Source organism: Maylandia zebra, linkage group LG13 (genome assembly GCF_041146795.1).
Source record: "Maylandia zebra isolate NMK-2024a linkage group LG13, Mzebra_GT3a, whole genome shotgun sequence".
In the NCBI taxonomy this organism is placed as follows: domain Eukaryota; kingdom Metazoa; phylum Chordata; class Actinopteri; order Cichliformes; family Cichlidae; genus Maylandia; species Maylandia zebra.
In genome coordinates, this window is record NC_135179.1 from 10,896,651 (window position 1) to 10,923,709 (window position 27,059).

At 38.6% G+C, this 27,059-nt stretch overlaps 1 protein-coding gene across 2 annotated transcripts in view; it reads right to left on the reverse strand.

Annotated features, from left to right (window-relative positions):
- The window catches only part of LOC101487814 (inactive phospholipase D5), a 73,202-nt gene that overhangs the window by 25,068 nt on the left and 21,075 nt on the right, over window positions 1-27,059 (reverse strand). The gene's annotated exons all lie outside the window — the stretch shown is intronic.

Below are 27,059 nucleotides of genomic sequence, written 5' to 3' on the forward strand. Positions count from 1 at the left end.
ATATGAAGTTTGACATCAAAGAATCTGTTTTGCTTGTTAATATTAACCAGCCCTTTGGAGAAATCACAAAGCCAAAATGTAATTTTGTCCCATGCATTGCTGACCAATTACAGTGTGAAAGGAAATGCAATATCTCTACCTCATCAGCCAAACAGCCCCTCTGGGTGCAAATCTACTCTGAAAAAAGAACACTATCCATTATTGTTGACAGGAGGAGGAAAAGTTTCTTACTAAGAATATTTCCTTGGGGATTTGTCGACCTTTGAAAGACCCGGCAGTAGCAAAATAACTGTACAGTTTTCTGTTTACCTCCTGAAGATAAACACACCAGAAATGGGATAAAATGTATAAATAATTATAACCAGATTTGTTCCATTTGCTGTTGTTTAATTATACATACAAGATCTAAAATTGCATGACCCCCAGGAAGTAGAGGAAATTACATAGTACCAGCTCAGAGGTCATGGTAAACGTATCTTGTATTTTGTGTCTTTATATGCCACAAAGCATTTTTGTTTAATTCAACACATTTTCACAGCATCATATTAAATACGATGTCACCTCTGCATTTAACGTGCAGTGAAAGCCAAGATGACTTAGAAATGTGTGTGGTTCTGGTGATTATGATGGATCTATAGAAGAAAACTATTTAGGCCAAATATTGCACAAGCTTAAAAAATGATAATAGAAAAGACCTTTAAGACCATTTCAGACCAGTGAAATGAAATTAAATATGACACATATGTAAAATACAATAGTTGTAGTCAACATACACGTAGTTTTCTATATCGGCTCAAAAGTTCCTACATCACGTTCATTTGCTGTCTTCTTAAGCCTTTGTTTGTTTGTTTGTTTGTTTTTCAAAAACCTGCTGAAGGTGGTTCAAGTTTCTTTTTTCTCCTCAAAAAATAGAACAAAACTAAACAAAAAAGCAAATGCATAACAACTGTGCTGTGGATTTTAGCAAAACGTTTAGTATCCACTTTGGATGCTAGAGAGAAGAGGTCCCGGGGACCCCTCCAAACAAGCCATACTTGTTCATTCTTTTTCTAAATGTATTTTTATAAACTTTAACATTTAACATGCTAATTGAGGCTTGTGGACTCTGAGCTCTTGGGTTTCTGCAATTTCTCTGATCATTGCACGGTCTGAGCTTAGGGTGAATTTACTGGGACGTCCCTGGGAAGATGGTGTTGACACACACCCGAATGGTTCAGACCAACAACCTGCCTAAATGTTTGCCTTTATAAGCAAACCTCCAGCAACGACCGGCGCTGGGGGTCACATCTGCTGATAATCAGTTAATTAAGTGCAACTGATTAGCACCACTGCTGCTGTTTAGCCCCTTAATTCCTAATGAAACAACATTTATATCTATGCCGCTTAACCTGCATAGATTCCTATAAAAACTTGACTATAGATGTCTAGAGATACATATGTAATCATGTGGCTAGTAGGCATACTGTACATGTTTCCAACTTCTTATAGTGTGTAACTCTGTAAAAGTTTTAGTGACACTGAAGAAAATAATTCACGATACAAAAATGAAATATAGAACTGTATTGATTTTTGCTTGAAATCATATTACAACGCTCTACTAGTCAGTGAAGAAAAAATATTCAAATATTTATATCAGTATGTTAAAGATTTTAATCAACTTTACAACCAACAAGCAGTAAATGGGACATTATGTTTCTATTGTAGTCTCAAGGTACTGACTCATTTACAGAGAACTGCCATAGTTATTTGTAAAATAATAATAAATGCATCCTGATTCCGAGAAACCAGCCAGAAGAGCCCAAATTAATTACCCTTGAACACTTGCACAGCAGATCACTAGCACAGTCAGCTAAACTCTCTGTCTACAAAGAGAAATGTTATATCACAGACCATCAACCTCTGCGAGCCACACAAACACATAGCTTTGGTTGCTGTAGTGTGTTTATTGTAGCTAGAGAGATGAATGCCCACAGGTCCTCAATGTGGGAATTAAATTAATCTTTGAGCCAGTCAATGGAGCATTCCCAGAGAAGCAAAGACACACTAGCTGGGATATTCAGCTTCACACTCTCATTCTCACACAACTATCTGTCTGCGCTGATGTCTGCCATAGGAATGGCGTTTTCCACTGGTGGATGAGATATATTACACCGTACATGTTCCATTTAAACCATAATGCAATCAGTTTACATCTTAGACTGACCGGACAAAGAAGATGAAGCAAGGAGATTAACTTAATTGCTGAACCTCCAATCACATGTGATTGGTTGTGTTTGTGCCTGATAGCAGTGATATGAAAAGGTCACGTTAGTGCTCACAAGGGACCATGTTACCTGGCACTGGAGCACAGCTAGAAGTCAGTGCTCCTTAAATCATAGGAAGTAGCAGCATTAGCTAGACAAATAAAGAAAACTTTAATGCAATTATCAAAAAATGTGAACAAAATAATTGCTAGTTTGTGCTTCAATTTGTGAGTGCAGTGTTAGTAGTATTAGTCTGATACTTAGTACTAATCAGCTTGTATCTATGTCTTTGGGATGCAGCTCACTAAACAATCCTTAATGGAATCAAATCAAATCATCAAATCAAATTTATTTCTATAGCACATTTTAAAAGCCCAATGTACATCAAATTGCTTCACAATATAACCGCAATGTAGGCAGAAACAAGGGACAAATAGTACAATTACAATTATAATGACAATAACATAGTGTAGTGCAAGCCAGGTGACAGTCAAACTAATGTGCTTCAAAGGCTAAATTAAACAGGTGGGTTTTTAAGCGCGATTTAAATGCTTGAATAGATTCAGAGGTATGGACATCATCCGGGAGGTTATTCCAGAGTCTAGGAGCGGCAATAGCAAAAACATTAGCAGTCCATATTCTGGTCTAAATATAACTTCTGTCCCAACACTGAGGCAATGGTGACTGCCAAAATACTAACATTAAAGGTACAGTGTGTAAAATCTCACCACTAGATGTCAGTAAATTGCAGATTTCAGTCAACTGAATCTGATCAGTTCAAATACATAATTCATCTCAACTACTGTACAGGGAGTGCAGAATTATTAGGCAAGTTGTAGTTTTGAGGAATAATTTTATTATTGAACAACAACCATGTTCTCAATGAACCCAAAAAACTCATTAATATCAAAGCTGAATGTTTTTGGAAGTAGTTTTTAGTTTGTTTTTAGTTTGAGCTATTTTAGGGGGATATCTGTGTGTGCAGGTGACTATTACTGTGCATAATTATTAGGCAACTTAACAAAAAACAAATATATACCCATTTCAATTATTTATTTTTACCAGTGAAACCAATATAACATCTCCACATTCACAAATATACATTTCTGACATTCAAAAACAAAACAAAAACAAATCAGCGACCAATATAGCCACCTTTCTTTGCAAGGACACTCAAAAGCCTGCCATCCATGGATTCTGTCAGTGTTTTGATCTGTTCACCATCAACATTGTGTGCAGCAGCAACCACAGCCTCCCAGACACTGTTCAGAGAGGTGTACTGTTTTCCCTCCTTGTAAATCTGACATTTGATGATGGACCACAGGTTCTCAATGGGGTTCAGATCAGGTGAACAAGGAGGCCATGTCATTAGTTTTTCTTCTTTTATACCCTTTCTTGCCAGCCACGCTGTGGAGTACTTGGACGCGTGTGATGGAGCATTGTCCTGCATGAAAATCATGTTTCTCTTGAAGGATGCAGACTTCTTCCTGTACCACTGCTTGAAGAAGGTGTCTTCCAGAAACTGGCAGTAGGACTGGGAGTTGAGCTTGACTCCATCCTCAACCCGAAAAGGCCCCACAAGCTCATCTTTGATGATACCAGCCCAAACCAGTACTCCACCTCCACCTTGCTGGCGTCTGAGTCGGACTGGAGCTCTCTGCCCTTTACCAATCCAGCCACGGGCCCATCCATCTGGCCCATCAAGACTCACTCTCATTTCATCAGTCCATAAAACCTTAGAAAAACCAGTCTTGAGATATTTCTTGGCCCAGTCTTGACGTTTCAGCTTGTGTGTCTTGTTCAGTGGTGGTCGTCTTTCAGCCTTTCTTACCTTGGCCATGTCTCTGAGTATTGCACACCTTGTGCTTTTGGGCACTCCAGTGATGTTGCAGCTCTGAAATATGGCCAAACTGGTGGCAAGTGGCATCTTGGCAGCTGCACGCTTGACTTTTCTCAGTTCATGGGCAGTTATTTTGCGCCTTGGTTTTTCCACACGCTTCTTGCGACCCTGTTGACTATTTTGAATGAAACGCTTGATTGTTCGATGATCACGCTTCAGAAGCTTTGCAATTTTGAGACTGCTGCATCCCTCTGCAAGATATCTCACTATTTTTGACTTTTCTGAGCCTGTCAAGTCCTTCTTTTGACCCATTTTGCCAAAGGAAAGGACGTTGCCTAATAATTATGCACACCTGATATAGGGTGTTGATGTCATTAGACCACACCCCTTCTCATTACAGAGATGCACATCACCTAATATGCTTAATTGGTAGTAGGCTTTCGAGCCTATACAGCTTGGAGTAAGACAACATGCATGAAGAGGATGATGTGGACAAAATACTCATTTGCCTAATAATTCTGCACTCCCTGTATTCAGGATGCCGGGCAACATGACAGATTCACAAACTGGTGCTTGCTCTTATGGATCTTTAATAGATTTACGCTTTAATAGTTCCTGAGAACACAGTAATTTTGTTGGAAGACACAAATACACACTAATCAATGTACTTATTTATAAGCACAACATTCTTGTTTTGTTTTAAGCAACCCCCTAAAATTGCTTACTGTACCTTTATGGCCTCAAAATGTGGAGTTCAAAAAGAGTGAGGGTACATCCTACTTTTACATATTTCCTTTATTATTTTTAACATTTATGTCACAAACCCTCCACAGCAAACAAGACCTCAGACCTCTTTCTCTCCAGCCACGTCCTCCAGCTTATCCAGGGCAACGCTGAGGGGTTACCAGGCCACACAGTCGAGAGATATAATCTCTCCACTTATGTTGTGGGTCACCGGGGCCTCTTCTCGGTAAGACATGCCCAGAACATCCAACCTAGGAAGCATCCTAGTCAGAGTGCCAAGCAACTTCAACTGGCTCCTTTCAATGTAGAGAAGTAGTGGTTTTATCTGGGTCATTCTCAAATGACTGGAGTCTTCACCTTATAATAATAATAATAATAATAATAATAATAATAATAATAATAATAATAATAATAATAATAATAATAATACATTTTATTTAAAAATAGCGCTTATCTCTAAGGAAGAAGTCAGCCACCCTTTGGAGAAAACTCATTTCCACTGCTTATATCTTTGGTCTTGTTCTTTCGGTTACTACTCAAAGCTTGTGACCATAGGTGAGGGTAGCGACATACATCGAGCGGTAACTCAACAACTTTGCTTCTCAGCTTTCTCTTCACCAGGACAGACTGGTACAGCGTCCACATCACCGCAGCTGTGGCTGCAAACCAACTATAAAGACATTAAAGGCAGACCTGGCCCCAGGTGTTACACGTGCTGCTGATTGATATCCATCATAGATCTGCAACAAAATAACAAGCAGAGAGGGAGGCAGGGTACAGACACTATTTACTGTAGCAATGTCTGGCAATCCAATCCTGGTGAAATATGGAAAGATTTTTATGGTTCCCATTTAATCCCCAATTTCCCTGCAAAATAAGTGCATGCATTTTACTCCTCAGACTTCCCCTACACACAATATGCTTAATTTCGTTAATGTAATAGGGGGTTAAAACGGCAACAATCGTTGCCGGTGGGATTAAACGGGTTAATTTAGCAGCTGATGATAAAACACTGTTCTATACTTCCCACATTGCCGTTTCACTGAAAACTGAGCGCCGACACTGCCAGTATCATCTCTAAAACAATAACTGTAAACAGACGAATCCCACAAACAAAATTTCCAGCTAAAATATACAGACTTTTTTTCTGTCATCGCTTTCAAGAAGCTTTTTGGCTGTTTACAGTGATGGTTTTTGTGGCTTAAAAATTCCAATCTTATACCAGAAGCAAAGATAGCCTTGAGTGACTGAGGGGGAAAAAAAATCATAAATAAGATGATTTAATGAAATTGCTCGCTGGATGTTTTAAAAAGCTCCCCTGAGTCCATCTAAAAAAAAGCCCGTGCAAGGTGGATGGCACAGTGCCAGACTACACACAAAAACAAACACACTCTACACCTCATACTGTCTCCTTGCCTGCTTTTTGAATGCACAAACACACATGCAGACACAGAAGTAAAGGCCAGAGAAGGTGGATGTTTATAAGTGCAGATCAGAGGCAGATGTTTTAAAAAAAACTGCCTGTCCTTTCCCCCTGCAACTATCTGCCAAAGCTCTTCTTAGTTGTTTAAAGTTTGCCCTTTTCTATCTTTTGAAAAACTGGCTTATTCTAGTCATCTTATAACCTTTAAAAACTCTGCTGTAAAAAAAGTTTTACTAAAGTGTGGGGGTTATCTAAAGTAGACACTATCTTTCTTAAGTCCTACTTTTTTTGTACTGCAGTGTCACACTATAGTATGCTGAAGAAAAGCAGAAAGACGCTAGAAATATGCAGCAAGCTGACAGTTTGTGAAGGCATATGATCCCTGCGGCTTTGGAAGCACATTTAAGGAAATCTTAAAGTGCGCCTACAGAGAAGCAGAATGAGTTTCTCCACAGTACAGCCAGAGAAAAGTTTGAGGGGCCCAATTATCCTCTTAGGACTGTTTCCTTGTTGTCAAGGGAAGGGGACAGGAAGGAGCCATGTGGCTTAGAGGGGAAGATAAGTTTACACCATACAAACCATTGCAACAGAAATATGGGAAAGCTATCAACAACAAATCCTGGTATAATTTGTCTAATGAGCGCTTGGAGTGCCGCAGATGTCGTGGGGATGTTAGGAGGGAGAAGTCAAAGCTCATCACAAGCCTGCAGACGTATTTCAAAGGATGTGCAGTTATGTTTTTATCCACTTCAATTCAGTTTTATTTATATGCCATCAGTTGGCAAGGTGAAGACCCTGCAATCCTAGAGAGAGAACCCCAACGATCTGAGACATCTATGGTGACCAGCTGGGAGCAGCACAGAGAGAAAACAAAACAGGATAAAACACTACTGGAAAAAAGTATGCAAAATGAATGACATACAGTAGTGGCATATAAGCACATGAGAAATGAAATGGGGAGCGAAGTGCTGCTTGCATCATGAAAAGTCCTGCAGCAGTCTGTGCCTATAGCAGCAGAACTAAGAGATGGATGGTTCTGGGCCACCTGATTCAGCCCAAACTATATACTTTACCCAAAAGGATAGTTTTAAGCATAATTTTTAAAGTAGTGAAGGTGTCTTAACTGAAATTAGAGCTGCACAGGAGGAGGCCTGACAGCTGGGGGTCTGCATCTCATTCTACTTTTGGAAACTTTAAGACATGATGGGGCCTGTTATTCAAGTCTTTCTGTCACTTGGTAGGCGAATAAGAAAACCACTAGACTGTGGAGCCAATAATTAGTGATAAAATATAAAATTTAAAAATATGTTAGTTTTTTGAGGAGCGAAATGATGACAAGTGTCCACTGCAGCCATTGTCTGTGCTTCTCGTGCATTTTCTCTTTCGTCTTCAAGATAACTTTTAAAGCAATCATCAGCCGATGCAGAGTGTGTCTTTGAGGCCTATGCATTGGTTAAATTCCCACAATCCTCTAAAGCAGGGGTCCTCAACTCCAGGCCTCGAGGGCCAGTGTCCTGCAGTTTTTAGATGTGATCCAACAAAGCTGATTCAAATGGCTAAATTACCTCCTCAACATGCCTTGCTGTTCTCCAGGGCTGGTAATGAACTAATCATTTGATTCAGGTGTGATGACCCAGGGTGAGATCTAAAACCTGCAGGACACTGGCCCTTGAGGCCTGGAGTTGGGGACCCCTGCTCTAAAGTGTCTGACTTTAAGTTCACGATGGAGGTCCTGATGAGAACCTCTGAGCAACCTCTTAGGTAGCCTAATGAATGAGTCCACATGTACTAGACTTTGAGACAGAACTTCAGTTTAATCAACGTAGCCATAAATTTTAACATGCCAAGCTGCTTGAAATACAAATGTGAGAAAATACCATTTTAGTAGTAATGCATATTCATAATGGTCATCTAACTCCCCAAAACAAAAACAAACAAACAAATAAACAAACAAACACTGACACTATGGTCTCTGTATGATCGAAACATATTTTTGGTACTTTTCCATCACTCTAACACCGCTTTCTCCACATTACACCATAATGGATGAATCTAGTAATCACATTTGTGATGAAACAACTGTCTTAAGTGGGGAAAAAGCTGTTGTGCTTCAGGCTCATGCCTCAGGCGAAAGCAGATGGTTCACACAGCGGCTGGAAATTCTATAACTTCACATGCTAACAGTATTCACGCAATATACAAAAAAACCTCTCACTATTGTGTTTTTTTTTTTTTAACCTTTTTTTGTATTTTTTTGCTGACAGGTATGAAAACAATTCATGAATTCTTAAAAACAGTTTATTATTTTGTGGCACGAAAGCTTAACTGTGTTAGACGTCATAATGTGAACACCAGTGTCATCGTGCTGTGATAGAGGAAGAAGGTCTGCATGTATTTCCCTGTAGTATAAAGTGTTACCTTATTTTCACTTTTTTCTTTCAAAATTTCATAAGTACAGGAGAAAGCCACTAAAAACTGCAACCAAATCAGTTTTACACCCACACACAGAGTCTTCAAAAACTGCATGTCTGATAGGCCACTAATCAAAACAAGTTATGACATATGAAAAGTCTAAGCTTTACAACATTTTTATCAGGCTCACCTTCAAGCAGCGATTCCTTCTGTACCAAAATATATTTTTTAATATAGTCATATTAATTTTTCTTCCAGCCCTTCAGACGTCATAAATATAGGAGAAAGCCATGTGAAATTTCAGCGCTGAAAAACACATTTAAGCTTTTATATTCAATTATAATTTTTTCTATAACCTTTAAATAATTTCTTGTATCCTGTGTTTACCACTAGTCTGAAATCTACTTTAAATGTCTTTGTCTTTAATTATTTCTCTGTCTTGCAAAATGTTCAGATAAATAAAACAGTAGCAACAACAACAAAAATAACCTGTCTATCTCTGAAATGTGAATCCAGGATCAACATTTCTGCACACAAACACGTAGTCAGCAGCTTTATGTGTTTGTGTGATGATGTGTGTATTTTGTACAGTGGCTTTTGAAAGCTAGAGCTGCACAGGGACTGACTGTAAAGAAAAAATAATATCAGACGGTGTACTGCCATGCTCTCCAAGTAAGTGCTGAGTGGGTGAATTTTTATTATGATCGTGTGTTTCTGTGTGTGTCTTGGAGCTGTGAGCAAAATGCTGGGAGTGCAGTTCATTTCCAGTCACCTATGTGCTTCCTCTCTCTTTTACTTGCTTCTTTTTTGGCTCTGTGTGTTGAGATAAGTCAGGTTATCACTCTAGTTGTGTAGAGTCTGACTTGGTATCTTTTTCTGTGCTGTCGGCTCTATTTTGAGCTCTGTTTCTCTTTCTTCTTTTCAGTGTATTCATCTATCTTTAACTTTATCTTTCCAATTATCAGGGGAAAAAAAGAAACAAGAGAAAAAACTGTGACATTTTCTTGTTGAGCTAAAAGTGAAAATTTGACAGATTTGTCTTTTGCCCTTCTCCCCCGTCCCTCTTCTCAGCTGTTTCTCTTTCCCTCTTTCTTTCTCCCCTTCTTTCCCCCAGTCAAGTCTGTCCCGTATTCAGTAAGTGAAAATAAAATAAACAATAAAAGGTGAATCAAATGGACCATTACGGCAAGGCTGGGATGGTCAGTTTGGTAAAGTAAATCCGTTGGGCATCTTTCTTTGCCTTTAGACAACAATTCTGATGGCAAAAGAGCCAAATGGGACAGGCCAAAAAAAAAAAAAAAAGAAAAAAAAAAAAAAGAACATTTGACAGATTTAAATGTGCTTTCTGATGGAGAGTTAGATGAGCAGGACAGCATCACCAGCGACACAGGCTGGCTGGCACTCATTTATTATACAGGCAATTAAAAGGGTATGGCCATAGAAATCTAATATCAAATTGCTTGCCTACTTGACATTATCACAGCCGTTTATGCACACAGAGTGCTGAGGCGAGGGTTTGAGCACACACACTCACATATACAGACCACCCATACAAACTGTTATTTGGTCAAAATATGCATAAACCTGGTTTAATGTGTACATTCTCTGTTTCTGGTGTGAACAAAAAGCTTTTATTACTTACATTTGTTATTTAACTCTCAACATTTTACTCTATAACAGCTGTTTTGTAGAACTGCTGGCACAACACAAAACGACTTTACCTAAATCTTTCATTTGAGGCTGGTTGGAGTATTCTAAATTACTGCATGACAGAAATGATAACACAAAAGACAAGGTGTGCCAAACATCCCGGCTGTCCCCTACTCATGCTTATCTTTATTTAAACGCAACACTGTCATGGAGCTTGGTGTCTGTTGTATTTGTCCTATTTGTTACTCTGTTAGCCTTCTCATGTCTCATTTATAGTCATTTCTTTCTTTATTTTGGTGATTGCTTTTCCTGGTGTATCTTCTGCCTCCTCATGTCTTCAGTTTTTTTCCTCTTGTGTTTTTGCTTTTTGGTTAAACTTAATTCCTGTACTTTTCTTTACACACTTAAAAGTTAAAGTAACTTATTAATTCGATTCCGTTTTATTGAATAGCGCCATATCACAACAACATTTACCTCAAGGCGCTTCATATTGTAGGATAGACCCTACAATAATACATAAAGAGAAAAACCTAACAATTATATGACCCCCTATGAGCAAGCACTTTGGCGACAGTGGGGAGGAAAAACTCCCTTTTAACAGGAAGAAACCTCAGACAGAACCAGGCTCAGGGAGGGGCGGCTATCTGCCACAACGGGTTGGGGTACTTAGTATTTATTATTATCAAGTAACTGTCTGTAACAGAATATACTAATACATGACCATACTTATTTCTGTCTCAAATACCTGTTTTTCTGGTTAGTCGGTGAGTGCTGGTGATTCTAACTGTGCTCTTGACTCTGCCACAAAGTGCTGCTTGCATTTATTAGAAGATAATCCATCTGTCTGTGCTGCAATTTGGTCAGTATATGAAGGAATTCTGTTCAGAGGCAACGCTGGATGATTTTATGCTTCATTTTTAGGAGGCTGTCTGTCTTCATGAGTGCAATAAGTCTTTTTACTGGTCTGTGCTCAAGGTGACAGCAATGTATTACTTTATGAGATGATGGAAATTTATCAAAGCTGAAAAAACCCTTCTGAAGTAATGCTCAAAGTCAGCTTTCTGTGTAAGAATAGTGGAAATATTTACACATTTAGAAAAACATTCAGGTTCAAATTGAAAGACTGAGCAACATTCAGGAGATATGCTGATGTTTTACTGATGTTGCTTTTGAAAAGCTGGGCATGCACATAGAAGACAGACATAGAAAGGAACGCAAACTGACAAGGCAGTGACAGCTAAAATGGACTTTGGTGCACAACATGATCAGCATTTCTGAAAGTCCGTATGCACACTCCTCTAGCATGCATTCATAGAGTTCCTTAATAAACAAACAAATATAACGCGAGTGTGAGACAAGAAGCAATTTAACTGAATATTCGTGATGAACATCGCAGCATAATGTAAGGAATAGTTTACTAAAAGCTACATTTCAAAACTAAAACGTGTATTCCCTCTAACAGGGATTGCAGCAGACACAGTTAAAAGGTTAGCTGAAAGGCATGTCTTGGGCATGCCTTGTGGTAATTTCTTTAAACATTTTTCAGGAAGAGTTCTCCGGGCTTCTTAAAGACATTCAAAGCTCTTTTTTGGATGCTGGTTGCTTTTGTTCTGTTCTGTGTCAAGCTGATCCAACACTACTTCAGTAATGTTCGGTTTGGGCTCTGAGAGGCCAATCAATGACTGATATTGTTCCATTGTGTGTTTTTTTTCTAATCAGGCATGCTTTTACTGCACTGGCAGTGTGTTTGGGATTATTATAATACTGAAAAATGAAGGTGTTGCCAGTGAAATTGTTTCCAGATGGGATCCAGATGGTGGATGAAAATCTGATACTGGTACTTTTCTGCATTCATAATTGCATCAGTTGTGACCAGATCCCCAACAACACTGATTTAAATACAACACCAAACCATGACAGAACTAATGGCTGTAGACACAGTTGTACCGCTCGCCTGATCTCATCTGTACAGACTGAAGATGATTTGAGCAAATAACTTTAAATTTAGTTTATCACTCCAGTGACTTGAAGTTCAGATACTGTTTATCTGCTGTAGATATTTTTAGGATTTTCTTTCGTTGTCCTCTACTTGTCCAGTTTCCTAAAAGGACACATTGCACAGGATGCCGAAAAATGGCACGTTTTGGGCTAATGGCTCTCTGAGAATCACCTTGGGATTTTGGTACTTGAAATTTTTTTTTTTTACGTTATCTTTGGAATTGTTTATAGATTCAAGAAATGGTAAGTGGCAAACTATGCCTTTGTAACAGGCTGCTAGTAAAAATGCCTTGTTACAAGATAAAATAGTTTTTGTTGCAAATTCAAGTGTGGACAAAATACTGGTTTACCCTTTGAGTTAAGTGTATTTTTATGCTTTTTATACTTAAAAAATGTCCATAGAACATTTTTGATAGATCTTCAGAAAACCTGGAGAATTGCTGCTCAACACCATTTTAACAATGGCAATGGAAATTTTGGGCGACTCAAGGCTATCGCAATGTACTAATAGAGATCTGTGATTAGCATGATTGCCCCAAGCTGTCAGTGAACTGAAAATGTGTCTATCTGGATAAAATCCACTGGCTTATACGGATCCATGGTCCGTTTTTGTCTGTTGCATGTGGTAAAAGGTGTTAAGGTAGACAACTAGCAGTTTTCTTGGTGAAATTAAACACCTGTTTGTTGTTACTTTATTGTAGGTAGTTAATATGTCCTTGGAGCTCTTTGTCAGCTAAGATTATTTAATATTAGACCATACTTTGTTTTTTTTTCCTTTAGCAAGACTGAGGAAAAAGTCAGAGAAGCAACATAATTAATCAGATTTTCTATCAAAAAACGAGTGCTTTCCTTCAATCCTGCTGCCACAGTTTTCACCTCTGAGCTGTTGCCTGCTCCTGCCTTTTGGAAAGTGACATCAAGTGCTCCTCTCTTGGGAGACTGAGTGTTGTTAGAGACTGTCTGCTCTGGTCCCTGGAGTGAACCAAGAGCTCAAAGTGCCAGCTGGATGAGTAGCTCTCTTGTTGTCTAGGTGTTTGAATAAGAGAAATGCACCAGGCCATGCTGTGCAAAGTTGGAAACAGTTTTAAAGAACTAACCATAAAGCCAGAGCAGGAAATATCTTCAAGAGCACAGAGTAAATTGAGTTAACTTTATTAAAGAGTGCAGTAGCCGGTTGGCTGAGAGCCTTTTTTCCATATCTGTTCAATTTAAAAAAGGAGTGATCGCCTCAGCTTGACACCTTTAGTCAAATAAAAGAAAGGAATGGATGACCAGATTCTTGGCTCTTGTTCTGTAATGGCTGGAAGACCAGGGGCTACATGTCTTTGAAGATTTTCCACTATCACTCTGTTTGACTGCTCTGTCAAGTCTTGTGCATGTATGGATTTTCTCTCATTCGTGTTAATGTTTGTGGAGCAGGAACTGTTCTTAGAAACACTTCTCGCTTTAATGAATTTAAATGGTGAGACGTAAGCCATACATATGCAGTCATATGCAAAGGTTTTTGGACACTAAAGATGTTTACATTTTTTCCACACCACACAATAAAAGCAGGACATCATCGGCACTGAACTCATTTTGCATTTTGACAGTGATCCCAACCAAACAGCCACTGTCTTAAAGAGTTATTATTTTACAAGAGTCCTGCAACAGATGATGTGCCCCTCAACCCTATCAAGGACGTTGGAATTAAATGAAGCAGTAGAAGCCTTATATCAGATGATATTTGGACCAATCTGCCTACAGGAATCCTAAAAAATACCTGTAAGCGCATCTGTGTTGTTTAAATATGTGGCCACTAAATTCTTATTTGACTGTAAGATGTTAATTTGCCTGTAGACTGTTGTTTTTAAAAGAAGAGAATATTCCAGCTGACAACAGGCAAAAAAGGTGTTGTAAATCCTGGACACACTGACGGTCCATTACAGCCAAACACAGAGAGACAACTACACACTCTTACATCAACACCTTCAGCTAGTTTTGTGTCTTCAATTAATCTGGCAAGAAGATGCTTCTACTGTGAGAGAAAACTGGAGCACCTGGAGGAAATCCACATACTGGAGATGCACGAGAGGATACAACTCAACGCAGAGAGGTCTCAGCCAATTTGAAGCCTGTACTATGAAGCAGGATTTGGTGCTTAAATAAGAACTTTATAACTTGCTTTTTTTGACCCTATAGCTACAAGGAATTTTATATTTTCTATGAGCCTTCATATAACAATAATATCTTAAGCTTTGGGCTTATTGTAGTTACATAACATTTTATTTCATTTATAAAAGCTTCTGTAAGCTACCCTCTTACTCATAAGGGATTGCCACAGCAGATGGGACCACATATTTGATTTGGCATAGACCTTTTACAAAGGTTCCTGAAAAACCCCACCCAGGGATTTGTGTCTCTTCCTGGTCTCAAACTAGATTTACTAGAATTTATTGGGTTAGGCAAACATGTTGTGATGGACTGAGCAGTGAAGGAAACTTAGGCACAGGTTAAAGTCCAAAAAAAAAAGATTTTTTATTTAACCCAAAAAACACAATTGGTTAACTCATGCAAAAAGAATCAAAATCTTGGGCCCATAAAAGAGGTCAAAATAACAAAACTCTACTCAAAGTTGACAACACAACTGCTAACTCAACCAAACTGACCTAACTTAATGAGACAAAGGGGAAACTTAAATAGTGGCTGATCAGCCCACAAAAACAGGAGAAGGGGTAAAACAAACATAATGAACTCCAATTCCCCCCCATGGTCCCGAGTTATGGCATGAACCAATTTGCAGTCTTCCTTTAAAGCTCGCTCCGCCCCTTTTCCACCTCTTGGCTCCTTAATCAAGGGACTGGAACAGCTGCAGCTAAGGTAACTCAGAAAACAAAAGATTAATCATACATAACAGTGTAAACTAAAATGTGCGCACTTATTTTAGAATGCAGTGTTATGTGGATATGTGAATTGACTCTAAACCAAAACCAGTTATTTATTGTCCTGTAAATTAATTCCTATATTTAAAGAAAGACATGTGAATGCAATGTTACTTATAAGCCTCTATACTAACATGGTGGGTATTACCACTGTGTGGCTGTAAGTGCAGCCATCACACATGTTAACCACTGCACTATTTTTTCCTTTACAATTAAACATCTCCTGCAGCTGTTAGGTGGTGCTACTTATTTTTGGTACAGCTTATCCATTTTTGTTGTTTATCATTGAAACAACTACAATAATGCACTAAAACTTAAAGTCACGTCCAAAATAAACCAAACATACAAAATCACAAGACATAATCAAACAAACATGAAGAAAAAAAAAAGAGAAATATTGCTAAAATATATTTAAATAAAACTAAAATGGTGTAAGGTAAGGTACAAACATCACAGACTGATTTTGGTTCTATTACACACTTTTGATGTTTTGTACCTGAAGCCTGAAGGAAGCAGTTGAAATTCTCTATGCCACGCGTGTTTCTAGCTCTCCACAATAGCTCAGACCTTTCGCAATACTTGCTGCTCATATACAGCAAGTTACGGTGACTGTGGGAGACCTAATACATTTTTGGCTGCCCTCACAACTTTTTCAAGTTTATGCAGTCCCTAGGTTTTAACATTGCCAAACCAGGCAATAGTGGAAAATGCTAAAACTGATTCAAGAACAGACTTCTAAAAAACAAAACAAGACATCATTCTATTATAACTTGCTCTATCTGTCCATGTTTGTGATGGGATATATGCTGCCACTGCTCCACTTTCAACTGAACATCATCTTAATTCAATGGGAATCTCTGGGTTGATAACCATATACATGCAACTACTTATCCAAGTAAGAAGAAGATTATGAATGATTATGAAACTGCATAAGTTCAGAGGGGAAGATCACTCATTTGCCTGCTGTCCATTGCTCTAGTCCAATCACTTTCACACCTGCATTCTCTGAGCCAATCGGCCTCCATTCTGTGTGCTTCAAAGCAAAAACCCATCCAATCTTCCATCTTCATCTTCAGTGTCTAAACTAGGGTGGACTGGTCCTAATTCCTACCACCACTGGGATTCTGTTCTGTCATGGTGGGTCATCAGTCTAATAGCTTCATTGAATTCTGTGTCTCAGTAAATTACGTTCAGTTCTTCAACACCATCTCTCCTTACTGAAATGTTGCAGTTGCTTCTTAGTACTGGTAGTACAGGTTCAAACCCCAAACCATCTTGTTGTAAGATGATAGTGGTAACCGCTATACCACTGTACCCCATTTTAGTACATAAATCTTTTATGTAATCTTATTAAAGTTAATTCATGTCAACAAGAAAGAAAAAAAAAAGCTGCTGAGCCTCTCAGGTACTGTAATAAGAAAAACACACATAATTTACTGTTTCACTGGAAATGCCATTGTTCTTTTGAAGTCTTTTTTTTTTGGCTACACTGAGTTGCAAACATGATTCATTCATAATGTTCATCCAAACAGCTTGACATTTTGGGAAATATGCTCATTTGCTTTCCTGCTGAGAGTTACATGTGACGATCAATATCACTCCGTGTCTGTGGGAAGGAGAAAAGTGAGCTGAAACTGCTAGGCTGGCTCTGTCAAACTCAAAGTAACAGGAACAACAATAATAACAGAGCTGTGGGGATTGTAGAGACCACAACATATGAGTGCTCTGCTCTGCATTTGTTATGATAATCACTCGATGTCGCATGTCCCGTCATTGTGCCTCTGTTACTGCGTTGCCTTTCTATATGGTAATTACAAACTGTGTCATGCTATGTTGCTGCTTTTTGATCCTGCCAGCTCAGATGTGACTAAAAATCACTGTGGTGCACCCAAGAGTCCCGATGGCCTTATGCACACATAGCATAAAAATGGATGATGGGATTTTTATTTCTTTTACTCTTATAGCTTTTTGGCAGGAGATGCATGTTTTGGTCAATGACCTATGGTGCGCTTTAAATACATCTTAAGTAAATAAATACTGGAATAAAGATATCATTGCACCATTATTTTCCTCTATCTGTCTTTCTGCCTCTGTACAGCCGCACATATTCATTTTTGTTTTTGGTTGTGCTAACAGTAAGAGGGCCTGGCTTAATGCCAACTTATGTCTCTTTCACTTTCAGCCTGAATCCATCACTGGGGCCAATCAATAGAAGAGGAACATCATCCATCTTTAAGGCAGGTACACACACAGGACAAGAGTATGCTCTGGAATACAAAGTGGGCAGAGCAACAGTTAAATTTCACCTTAATATTTCAGCTAAAGCAACAGGGTCACAATTCTCAAATCTAATTTTCTACTCTAACAGAATGAAGAACTGCTTGAAGCATTTATAATGTGAAGAATAGCTGTGATTTGTAGCTACAGTATTTAAAGGCTAAGCAGTAGAGGCATATTTGGCTCATTTCTGGCAGAAAAATGGCCACGTTGTTCCTTTCTTCCATTTGGTTTGCAGTTGCATTTGTTTCATTAAAGCACAAAGGCTACAGCCGCACTAGCCCGGATAGATTTGAAAACTGCGTTTTCGTCTGAAAATGCTCCGCATCCACACTAGCTTTTTTAGTCGTTGTCACAGAGTTGCGTGTCCACATTGAAAACGATTACGTTCCAGTACTGCGCATGCGTGAAACGCAAGAAGATTCTACCTGCCTCATTTCTGTCTGCCGCTTATTTACTTTCCGGGTATTTGAAATGTTGCAGCAAAATGTTGAGGAAAAGCACCAAGTTTTTAAAATGGACTAACAATGGGGTGGAGCTGTTGCTGCGAGTAACACAAAAATACAAAGTTGCAAAAGCGAGTGAGAGTTAAAGAATTTGAAGAAAAGCTATCTGGAGCATGTACAAAGTGATATTAATCTTTAATAGGGCTGTAAAAATAGAGAGCACACAAAACAACTGCTGTATAATACCCTTTGCTATGTTAGTTTAATTGCTATCTTAGTTTAATTGGTCACATGCCTACATCATATGACTGACATGCTTCATCGTTTTAGAAAGTCTGCGTTTTCGCTGTCCACACTGTGACGCGAAAGCACCGTTTTTAAATGTCTGCGTTTTCGAGAGCGTTTTCCATGAGTGAAAACGCCATCTCAGTGTGGACGGGAGGCCAAAAAATATTTTAATGAAACATAAAGTAGTTTAATGAAACACATGCATTAAAGTACACCCATTAAAGTACAGTTATAAATCTATGAGGGCAATTAAACTTCAGTAATGCATTTTCACTTTGTTCTGAATAAGAAGTCGTAATGAAACCACTGTTGTACACTCAGCTGCTGCTCAGTGCTACCATGAACCACATAAATGAACTCATTAGGCATTTTACATTCACTGAAAGCTGGAGGGACAAGTAAAGAGAGAAAACTTTCTAGTCAAACCACAAAAAAACATCTACAACCCTAATTCCAAAAAGTTTGGTTCACAGTTTATAAAGTAAATGTAATGATTTGCAAATTTGATAAACCCAAATAGGCTTGCTAGGTACTACATTCTGGAAACACTGTCCAAAATTTAGCTAAACCCATTTTAGGTTAGTATGTTTAATTATTTTATTTTAAAATATATACTTTTTTAAGGCCATTGTTGGTTTTAATCTACTCTAACCCAAACCACTCCACTGGATTTAGCTACATTTTGGACAGCGTTTCCAGAACGCAGCTAGCGAGCTGATTGGAGAACAAAACAGCCAATTAGAATTTTTGCATCCAAGTCTGTGATTGGATGGTTTTGTGGCACATCTATAACGGTGTACAGGAAGAGTTGAGCATAGATGTTGAGAGCGGAGCGACACACTGGGAGCAGGTCCTCAGATCTCTGTCAGAACACAGAGCAGAGGTCTGAGCTAGAGCAAATGCCAACAACTTAGCGAGAGTCATTGTGTGTGTATATGGATAATAGCAAACACTGAAATACATTTCTTGCATGCAGCAATGAATTTTGTTCGGTCTAATTAAGCTTTTCTTCACTCAAAATCATTCTCTCCTCAAAATGCAACACTTGTACTTCTTATTTACATGTGTTCAAAATAGAGGCACAAAAATAACGCCATATAACAACAGTCTTTAAATGGGCACTGAGGAAACCAGCTGCTGGAGTTTGGTCTTCTTTCTTATATTTTTCATGATGTGCTAAATGTTTTCAGGTAGTGGAAGGTCAATTTATTTGTCAGTAGTTTGTTCCTTCTGCCTAAAAATGACCCATGTACGCAAATAGGAATGTCTATGCTTTAAAAGAGTCAAGTAAAGGGATTTTGACAGTAGTATGAGTCTCATCTACTTCATCTATGACCATTTTTATATAATAATAATAATAATAATGGATTGGATTTATATAGCGCTTTTCAAGGCACCCAAAGCGCTTTACAATGCTCTCACATTCATACACTGGTGGAGGCAAGCTACAGTTGTAGCCACAGTTGCCCTGGGGCAGACTGACAGAAGCGAGGCTGCCATATCGCGCCATCGGCCCCTCTGGCCAACACCAGTAGGCAGTAGGGTAAAGTGTCTTGCCCAAGGACACAACGACCAGGACAGAGAGCCCGGGGATCAAACCGGCGACCTTCCGGTTACAGATACGCTTCCCAACCCCCTGAGCCACGGTCGCCCCCCACTCTTAGTTACTTTTTACTTTGTTTTTGTTCAGTGTTTTGTCACATAAACTAGCTAAAACCTTCTTTTAGGAAAAGCTTATGTTTGGGGTTTAATGGAATCACTTCACATGTTATACTGTATATCTTTTAGGTTAACAGAGTGTATTTCATTTAATCTAAAATTGAAAACATCAGACACATTTTACATCCACTTATTCACACAGCAGCTAGAGGTTATTTAACTACAATATATAAATATAGACCGTAGTAATTAGAGTTTCACAATTTTTTTATTCCTCACTCTGTAGAAGAGACTGGGAATCATGCTTTAATGCATAAGATAAGATCTGACTTAAATTCTGCTGAATAAAATGCATGAATTACTGAATTAACATTTAGTAGTTAAATAATAATCTTTTTTCAGCTTCAGCTTTTCCTGCTGAGAAGGGCTGTTATCTTTGGTTACACCAGTTTCTCCTTTCTTTATAACTTCTCTCACATAGAGCAGAGCAGACATGATGCGCCTCATTAACGAGTTGTGTTTAACACGATGTCATTCATCACATGTTATTCTGAGAGCAATAAAAATGTACAAACAAGTGTCAAATCTAATATAAAAATTAGACATAGGGAAACCTGGTAACACTTTATAACACAACCCGCGAATGACGCGCAAGTACCCTGTACTTATGTGCATTTTGCAGGCAGGTTTTGCAAGAAACTATGGAACAATTACACTGTAAGTACCCTGTACTTTATGAAATGCAAGCCATATTATGCGTCACTTGCAAGACCCACGAAACAATGAAACAATTACACTGTAGCACCCGCGACTAAGGCACAAGTCTCTGTAATTACGTGTAATTTTGTTGTTGTTGTTGTTGTTTTTTACTGGAAACAATAAAATAATAACATAAAATTTAATTAAGCAATTTTAAGAACTGGATTATTTCATGGTAAATACCAGAAAACAAACAATATTTCCTCATCTTACATCTTATGTACCCTGTAGTTTCACCCAATGACACGACCCTTGCCCCAGAAAGTACAGTGTACTTACAATATACTTGTTTCATTGTTTCCTGCAAAAACCTGACTTGTTACCTGCAAATTGCAGGTAAGTACAGGATAGTTGCGCCTTAGTCACTCCATAACATGACCCTTGCCCCAGAAAGTACAGGGTATTTGTGCCTTATTCTCAGGTCGTATTTTAAAGTGTTACCAGAAACCTAAATGGAAAGTTTTGTTTTTTTCATCTCACTGAAGAACAGTTAAATGAAAAACTATTGGAAACATACAACGAAACGCTGTTAGCTCCATCTTTCTGGCCCTTTGCTGTTACAGTAGCTTCCTCTGTTCAATATTTGCACTTCTCCTAGAAACTGGTATACAGATGGTGAGACATGGTGTGGTAACATTGGAGAGAGAATTATCCTGAAGTCACGCAGTTCAGTCTCGGATCACTATCTGAATGGGATTGGTTCAAAAAGCAGCTTGCCTTGACAACAACTTGTTTATTTTCTGATGGATGAAAATTACTAGTTTTCTGTGTGATTCTTTTAGCAGAACCTTCCAAAAGAGCCTTTAAACTACAATAACATATTAAATGTGTAATTTTCTGAACATATTGCACAAATTGCACAGAGAAAAAACTAACTGAAAAAATTCTGTAGCCTATATACACTGATTCAATTTCTGTGGGGTGACAATAAAAAAGGCAGATGCTTGCAAAGCTACTGAGACACATGAAGTGTCTTATCCCATTTCTTCATGTCACTTTGTGTTCCCTGATTTAATTTCTATGACAAACGACTTTATAAGTACACAAAACTTTTCATCAGTCGCTCTAAATTGAATCGTTTCTGTTTCCGTTTGCAACACTGGAGCAAGCCCATCCATCACTTCTAAAGAAAGTCTGGGAATGAAAGGAGCTAGAGAGGTAGACAGTCCCAGCAGCTCCATTCTTCCCCAGATTTACTCTGACAGTCTTGAACCTTCATACCTAAACTCGGTAAAAAATCTCATCAATTCCCGCTCAGCAGGGAACTGTGCTGCTATTTCTCAATTTGCTTGTTCTATCTCTAGTCCTCGATTCCTTCTTAAGGTTGAAGGTTAGCACATTTTGTGTTGTTCAGGCCTTCTGAAACGATCCATCATCCAGTTTAATCCACAGTGTCACGTCTTCAGATGCTGTGCACTTTGTATAAAAAAGGGTTTTGTGAAGAAAAACATATTTTACGGTTTCATTTGGAGCAAACAGATTGCAGCATGTATCCATGCTGACAGTTTGAACCTGAGAGTGCATGTGGGGATGTGAGGGGATGAAATACAACAGCAACTGTGACTGATGCAGCTTTCTGTCCTTAAAACACTAAAACGGACTGGTTTCTGCACCTACTGCTACTGGTTGGATGTGTCTTGGGAATGGTGGATGGTAAACCCTTCACCAGTCCTAAGTGGTGGGTAGGTTTTAAACTCTTTGTTGGTCTAGTTATAACTTACATTTATCTACATTCATCTGTTTGTGTCATTGTCGTCATGGAAAATGCAAATAAATTATTTTTGGTGTTCAGAGTCCTACACTTCAGAGAAAAGTTTAAGACCAAACTATGTCTTGAATATGCATCTATATGCATCATCTTTTAAAGGTCAGGCAGGTGAGGCAACGCAGTCTGTCTCTCTCTGAGCAAAGCTTTCAGCGGACCTCTTCCTTGACCTTTTCTTAACAGACAGAGGTCGTTGTCAATCTCTGATAACAAAAGTCAGCATTGGCCTTGAAGCTGACCTGCAAATGATGATGTACACTTCTAAATGTCTGTCTTTGTGCATCTTTGTATAAGCTGTAGAAGACAGAGAAATCATTTTGATTCATAGAGAAGAAGAAACATGACCAGGAAGGACTTGAAGATGCAAAGTGTTATATACTGTTGTAATTCATATAGTCTGTTTGCAGACATGTTCTGGACACTTGTTTTCGCCTTGACTAATAAGAGGTTATCACATTTAAACATTTCACATCTACCACAATCATGCACTCAATCTACTTTCGCTCACACTTTCCCTTCATGCCTCCTTCTCTTGCAAAGTGCCTGTGTCCATTAATACCACCTGTGTTATCAAAATCAATAAGTCATCCGCAGTCCTGTTAAAATGACATAAGAACCCTGCTGACCGTGATGAGACTTGCGTCCACTGTTGACCCAGCCACTCAGCGCTCAGTTGTTCATTTAATCAGCTTTTATCCAGTCAGCTAGGAGCAGTTGGTTGTTTAGCACAGACTGTAAGGGCTGTATGCTTTTTGCTGGTTCAGCAGAAAGTGCTAGGACTTTATCATCTTTGTTTCTTCTTACTGTTCACTGTGAAACTTAATTATATTCAAAGAGCGTGCACTTTTGTTCATCTCTTTGTATTTCAAAGAAATGTGCTAAATTTGGGAAACCAAAAACACACATATGATTGTTGATATCAGGAATTTTCTTAATTTCTTAATTTCTCTGTTTTTGTTTTGAAGTGTGTGTGGTGGGGGTGGCGGTCATGATGGGAGGAGGGGTGATTTTAGGCAGAAACAAGTCGTGAACGAAACAATGGCTATTCTTTCTAATGTGATGTGGCAATTTGTGGCAAACTCATTAGTAAACAGATGTTGATTTTCGACTGCCAGCAGTCACAAAGCAACATTAAATCCAGTAATCACTGTCTTCTCTCCTCTGAACTTAAACACATTATAAAAGAAGCTGCAGTCAGACATTAATTTGAATAGGGGCCTTCGTTGCAAGTGACTCATTTCATAATGGAATTAATATTTCCTATTAAAAAATCTAATAGAAGCTTTGATAAGACACATTGCTTTCTTTGATGGACATGCTGTTCTGAATCTTCTGTATGGCTTGTTTTCATCTGGACTTGCTGTGTTGTCTGTAAATCTGGTGATGCATTGATATTTAATTATTTATACATATGGTAATTGTTGAAGGTGTAAATGTCTCACATGTTGAACGAATTAATATTTTTTTGAATTTATAAATAACCGCAACGTTGCTTTCTAAGTCATTTTTGCAAATGTGTAGTTCAATGGATTCAGTCCAACCCAATGCAAGACAGTTTCCACTCAGCGCCTGCATGTGAATCAAACTGCATTGTGTTATACCATATTTATAAGTTGTACTATTAGCTTTCTGCAGAGTAGACTCTCCAGCATAGCTGCTCCACCACACTCTCTTACAGTGTTTAATAAGAAAACCGCTTTGAATAACTGATATTCTATCTACTTTTAACACCATTTTATTACCCACATGTCTTATTATTCCTCTTACATTCGCATTACAATTACTGTCCAGAAAGAAAGACACTGCCCTCGTTGCCTCCTTCTCACACACAGACACACATAAGAACTTCTAAACATAAGCAATCCACAAAATCACACTTGCAATACGCTGCTGCTGGTGTAGCAATACAAGCGATATACTGTATGTTTTTGTTGACTATAGTACTAAAGCTACCACGACGGTGCTCTCATCTTACTAAAAAGCAGATGTTTTGCATACCACTGCATTTTTCTCCACATTTCCGACCATCCAAACGGCATTTCCTGACTTTCCTGCATATCTTTAATAGCAAATGTATCCTATTGCCACTGGTCATACCACCGCACTTCACTGTTTGTGCATGTGTTTGTGACTCCATGTGTCTGTGGTGGAATCAGCAGGATGTTAAATTACACTGGCTCAGCTGGTGTATACAGACACAGAGAATGGTTTATGACTACCCATACACACACATATCCACTGAAGCACTCACATGCTTTGTGCACCAAAGTGTTTCATTAAAGATCTGCCAGTAGAGCTGCTTGGGCACGATCCCCTGACAAGTCACAGGCCTAGGCTAAATTACAACGATGGCAGGGAACAAAAAGGGAGCACTGAAAGAGTGAGCTTCATGAATTGATTCACAATAAGGGCTCATCTCTCTGTGCACTCTTTAAAAAAAAATAATTATCTGGACCTTTGAGCTTTAGAAATGGGATAGCAGCCAAACAACGAGCAAAGTAATATCATGTTTAAACTTTTAGGAAATGATAAGATTATGAAAGCTGAAGACCTTTTTTTCTGTGATAACATAAACTTTTCATGCAAATTTATCCACAAATTACACATGGATTGAATTAGCCATTAAACTCTGTTGATTGAGCTCAATTCAGTGCTGCAACTTTTTTTTCTTCCTAGCTTGAGTAATGTGATCACCTTGGGGACAGAGAGATGATCTGCCCCACAAAAGGGGCTTGGGTGCTATATCTGCAGTGCACCATGACCTTTTTCAGAGATTTGTAATGACCACAACATTTGACAATGCACAGAACCTTAGAGTGCGGCACTATTTGCATTTGGGCTTTGAGCGCTTGTGTCAGTGTATTTGTAATTATAATAAATGAATAAGTAGCAGCTCTGTGACAAAGTGTCATTTAACAGGAACAACACGTGTGAGCGTTTATTAGTCTCTGGTGTGAGTGGATTATATGTCTGGGTGTCCGTGCTATGCTGTCAGACTATCAGTTCTGTGAGTGTGACTGTCCATAGCATTTAATTTAGATATAAATAGCTTAGCTCAGGGTTTGACAAGTAGAGGCAGTGTAAATCTTCAGGAAATTAAGCTAAGTAAGTATGATGTGAAGCGTTTGTATAGGTGTGTTAAAGGACAGAGATGTTTGACTCTTTAGCTAATTAGTCTTCAATTACTTTCAATAACAGAAATGTTTTATTTTAAAAGTCATCATCGCTGTTTAGTTCTACAGAAGACTTGGTATTGAACCTTCTCTCCACACTTCCAGGATGTCTGCAGGATTCACAATTTCAGCGTAATTTTTTAGTCCATAAAGAAATATCTCAGCAAAAAAGAATTTTAATTTCTAGTTAAAGCTGGCTCCAAATCAACTTTAACAATTTAATGTCTCCTACAAGGTGTCCTACAGGAAAAATACCAAATTTAACAACAGAAATAATCAGGTTTTTGACTTTGTAGCTAATTTATCTTTTCATAACAACTTTTAAAGGTGAAGAGGTATTTCAGTAAGGCGGTTGATGACACAGGTGGCTAGGCTAGGTGGCTAGGGTGGCCACCAGAGGGCTTCACTCACACCCAGGTCGGGAGGAGGGGTTCTGCTGGGGTTGTAGTTTGGAGATGAATAAAGTCGGAATGGAAAGTTACAGCTCCTGTATCGTCTGTACAATACCTCCACAGTATCCCACTTCTTATCGCACAGGATTGGCTAAACCATCATTAGATTTTATGGTCCTTTCATTCTTTACACAAACATATTAGTTTATCAACGTTTTGGCTTCTTAAATATGTTTGGGCACCCCAGTGAGAAAAATCGATAAAATTGCCATTGCTGCCTGTCTAGCTTATGATGTAGAGGACTCTGTGGTGTTTGACACAATTTTTTTTGTCTGCCACTATTTTACTTGGAGCAAAGTTTGTGACAGCAATTTTATTATACGTATGGCCTTGACAGTCTCCCAGCCTTCTCCTTCTCCGGCCTTCGAGCCCTCTTGCAAGCCCCAGGGATGCTGATGCTCAGAGTAATGAGCCAACACATCAAGAAGTTTAGTGGCAGATTTAACTCCAGGACAGGGAGCTAACTTTAAAATCACTGAGTCTACACTTTTTTTTTGCACTGTTAATAACACTGTCACAATAAACCATACCTACTGTACATCATCTGCACTCCTGCTGTGGCCTATTCAGATCTGGCCATTAGATCATGTTGAGTTAAACCGCTCTCTCTCTTGCACATGAAGGTAATGGTTATGATTATGATGATTTTCTTTCTTTTTTTTTTTACATCAGGTGAGCAAGACGATTGAAACTAGAGCTAGATGGTGCTAAATGATGAACACTGGTTGACTGGAGGTGGTGGTAAGTCACTTTTTTCCCTACCTGTATATTTCTGTCTATATATGGATACTATATGTTCAATGACTACTTTATTTGGGACACTTCAATCTACACCTACTGAACAACACAAGATTGAAAAATGTTGATTTATGCTGCAATATTTGAATGATAGGGTCTTCCAAGAGAGAGACTGACAGCTACACTCACAGCTTCAGCCAATTTAGAATAACCATTTAACCTGCCATGCATGTCTTTGGACTGTGGGAGGATTATTTTGAGAAAACTCCAG